Source organism: Cricetulus griseus, chromosome 6 (genome assembly GCF_003668045.3).
Source record: "Cricetulus griseus strain 17A/GY chromosome 6, alternate assembly CriGri-PICRH-1.0, whole genome shotgun sequence".
Lineage (NCBI taxonomy): Eukaryota > Metazoa > Chordata > Mammalia > Rodentia > Cricetidae > Cricetulus > Cricetulus griseus.
The window spans coordinates 97,312,003-97,316,519 of NC_048599.1; positions in this window are offsets into that span (position 1 = coordinate 97,312,003).

The window sequence follows — 4,517 nt, forward strand, 5'->3', positions numbered from 1 at the left end:
AGCATGTTCTCTCATTCCAGACGTTAATGGTGGTCAAGGTAGTGGAAGCCATCAGCTGCACCAAGATGGTGACAAACTCGCCAATCAGATCCCTCTGTGGGATTCTTTGAATAGAAATGAACAAGAGGAGGAAACCACTGGGAACAGAAAACAGCCAGTGGCAGACAGAGGCAAAGGTGGCGGCAAGCGTGTGCATCTGATCTGAACTTATTCCTGTCTCCGAATCTGAGCTGAATGGTCCTTGGATTTCTCTGAAGTCTTTTCAAACACAAAGCACCTGTCTTTCTCATTTCCAAAGACAGTTTTATAATCAAAGCCTATTATGAGGCATAACCTCAGGGGCTTTTCACTCTTGGAACTGAGGAGCCACTCTAGCAGATGTTTAGTTCTTATCGAATCTCTGCCACTGACTGGTTTTTTTTTTTTTTTTTTTTTTTTTTTTTTGACAGTAGAGCCCAACCTCTTTCCATAAGGACTTTTATTTGCTTGATTCTTCATAGGATCCAGTCTAAGTCTTTGTGTATTCAGTAAATGACAAGCTGGTATTTGCTGATCTATTGTTCTATGTATTAGGAATTTGAACCTGTCTGTTGGTTATGGTCTCCTGATGATAATGTATAAAATCTCACATAGTTTACAGGTCTCATTCTGAGAGAGTTGTGCTGCTACTTCTGGCATAGTCCATGATTTAGAAAAAGCATTTTTGTAAAGACATATTTGAATTAAAAATAGTGTTATATTCACATCTGATGCTTGTACAAAAAGTTTTTAAACATCTTTGTTCAAACATCAGTTAGTCATAGTTAGGTTTAAATGATGTTAGGTTTAACTGAAGAGAGTATAAAAATACCCCCCACAGTTTACTATTTCCCCATGAGTGAGACTAAGCAATCTCAAACCATCTTATCTTTTCTAGTTTTTGCTACTTTAAATAACATTACTTTTTTAAAAAATTTGAATTAGAAACAAGATTGTTTTACATGTCAATTCCAGTTCCCTCTCCCTCCCCTCTTCCCCTGCTCCCCAACTGACACCCTTCCTATCCCATACCCTTTCTGCTCCCTAGGGATGGTAGGGACTTCTGTAGGGGGTCTTCTGAGTTTGTCATATCCTTTGGCATAGGGCCTAGGCCCATCCGGTGTGTCTAGGCTCAGGGAGTATCCCTCTATGGGCTCCCAAAGTCCATTCCTATGCTAGGGATAAGTACTGATCTACTACAAGGGGACCCATAGATTTCTGAGGTCTCCTCACTGACACCCACGTTCATGGGGTCTGGATCAGTCCCATGCTGGTTTCCCAGCTATCAGTCTGGGAACCAAGAGCTCTCCCTTGTTCAGGTCAACTGTTTCTGTGGGTTTTACCAGCCTGGTCTGGACTCCTCTTTCTCTGCAACTGGATTCCAGTTCAGTTCATTGCTTAGCTGTGAGTGTCTGCTTCTACTTCCACCAGCTGCTGGATGAAGGCTATAGGATGGCATATAAATTAGTCTTCAATCTCATTATCAGGGGAGAGCATTTAAGGTAGCCTCTCCTCTGTTGCTTAGATTGTTAGTTGGTATCATCTTTGTAGATCTCCAGACATTTCCCTAGTGCCTGAATTCTCTTTAAACCTATAATGTCTCCCTCTATTATGGTATCTCCTACCTTGCTCTCTATTCTTCCCCCAACTCAACCTTCCTGCTCTCTCCTGTCCTCCTCACCCCTCCCCTTCTCATTCTCCTAGCTCCCTCTCCCCTCCCCCCATGCTCCCAATTTGCTCATTAAGAATATTTAGGGCTTGCACAAATGGCTCAGTGGTGAAGAGCACTGGCTTCTATTCCAGAGGACCCAGGTTTGGTTCCTGTTACCCACAGGGTGGCTCACCACCTTTTGTAACGCTAGTCCCAGGGGATCCAACACCTTCTTCTGGCCTCTGTAGACACTACATACATATGGTACACAGACACACATTTGGGCAAAAGTTTTACATATAAAATAAAACAGTCTAAGGTTTATAAGAAGTAGTAATACTTAACAGGTAAACGTCCTGTGGCATAAAGTTATATGTACATCTTGGAGCATTTACAACATATGCTGTCACTAATAACATGCTGTGAAAGCCAGACTCTGAACTTAGACAAATCATGCATGACTTGAGGCAAAGTATTGAAACTTTTGGGCCTCAATTTCTTCATCGGTGACAGAAAGACAATAAAATCATTTCTCTTGATAGAGCATTCCAAAATTAAGTTAATTGTGTTACTGGCATAAAATGTTCATAACTAGGACTATATAATTAAGGGTTAGCTATTCTTTGCTATTTGTGTTAGTTTCTAAGACTAGAAGTGTTTTTTTGCCCATGCTCCAGAGGTTTGTCTGGTAAGGGTTTTGGTTGGCAGTGAAAGAAAGCAGACTAGCAAACCTTAAAAAAAGCAGTGGAGGAGTTTCGTGGAGAACACTCTTACTAGACTCCTTCCCTGAGACCACTCACTTTGCCTCCAGGAAACATTCTACAGATTTGCAACTTACATGGAGCTGTTTGCATTGATGGCATTCAGCTCCAAAATGGCTGCGCTGTTCTGAATGATCAGAGGGTGACATAAGGGCAGAACATGGAACACTTGTGGAAATACTTTAGGAGTGATTTTGTAAGGTTTAATTTGTGCTAAAAATTCATCTACACATTTCTAGCAAGGCAAATTTTCCCAAGACAGATGGAGGCTGTTTAAAAGTTGGTTGCTTGATTCTGATTGAGGCTGTTTTAATTTTATCACGGGGCACTTCAAAACAAGGAATGAAATGTAAGGTAAATCATTATCTAAAATAAGCCTTTCTCTTACGATGTGAAAACAGGATGTGAATTTCAGAGGGGGATGCATTGACGTTGTCGGTGAAAACTACAGACATTTAGCAGAAGTGGCCTGGAGAGGTGACGTTAAGGAATGTGTGTGTGTGTGGGGGGGTGGCAGGGATGATTTAAAATGAATTACATAATGGAACATTCCGACCAGGATGCATAAAAGAAGGGTGTGAAGAGGGCTGCATATCTTAAAGGTTGGATGCGCAGTGTGTATTTGCAGGGTCTCTGAGAATGTAAAGAGTTCTGCTCAGTGTGGCAGCCAGCTGCTCACCTCTCATGCTCAAAGAAGAAGAAATGAGCTTAAGCTGAAGTGTAAGTGATTTCAGCTTTCTGCACAATAAAGATGGTTAAACATTGATTTGAATTGGGTAATCTCAGTCCTGGCAATACTGAAAAATGTCTTAACTGCCAGTCAGCCAGAGATTTTTTTTTTCCCATGCAAAGACAAAATGATGGTCCCAAGACCTCTCATTAACTACAATTTGGTTTCCCTTGCGTTTCTTACTTGAAAGTCTATGATTTCTTCCCCCAGATTCTTTCCTCCCATGACCCCCCCACCCGGGTTCCTACAGATGCTCTATAATCTTGTGTTTCACCACTTTCCATCCCCCGGTTTCTCTATGGTGCTGAGATTTCATAGTGGCTGTATAAGAAGACTCCTCTGGGGGTATAATGACATACCTGCCTCTTAAGACCTGCTCTCACTATGGGATGTGTGAGCCATTCATTTCACTGCACTTTTCCTCCAGGATTTTTTAGATGCCAGTATGCTATGCTTTAGAGATTCATAATTAAATAAAGCACAGTCTCTGTCCTGTTGGGATTTACCATGTAGTGATGTAAATGCCAGAAGTGATATTCTAAAAACATGACCTGGCCCCTTAGCGAGAGGGAGGAAGTTAGGAGCTTTGTGTGGGGGAGAAAATATTTGTCAATAAATGTGCCTACAAACCAGAGTATGTTTTAGGGTAGGGTAGATATTGAGGTAGGATGGAGTAATGGGGGCAATTTTTTGCTGGCAACGTCTCTGGTCCAGTCCAGGTCAACAAAACAACTTCTGAGCAATAACTCCATACTCTGGAGGGGTTAATAGCCACTGTTCTAGCACGGTAAAGGTGTCTTGAGGGTCAGCGAGATGGCTCAGCAGGTCAAGGCATTTGATGTTTGAAAGTATTTTGAGATTAAATTTAATAAGTACAAAAGCACTTAGTAAGAAACAGGGTCTCAAGGAATATGCTTTAAAAGAAGCGGGGGAGTCCACGTGAAAGTGCCCTGAGATACTAATTCAAATCTACCTGCTGTCGAGGGACTTGAAGCATCTGGGAACCTTTGAAATACACAAGGAATGAAATCAGGGAACTGTTGGACATTTTAATTTGGTGAAAATAGCAGTTGCAGTTATGTAAGAACATGTCTTGGGTGTATGTGGAAGTGAGCCTGAACCTGTGATCAGCCTTGAAGGGCTTCTGTGGAGGGAAGATGCTGTAAATGGGACAAGTTGCTGGTGTTGTTCAGTATGATGGCGGATACTGATGTCTTCTCTGTCTCTGTGTGCACTTGAAACATTTCATAACCACACTCCACTTGTCTTCTGGTCCAGGGAGAGGACATGACAGGACTGGCAGATTAGAGATGTGACTGCTCACGGCATGCAGGATTTAGATAAGCGCATACAATAG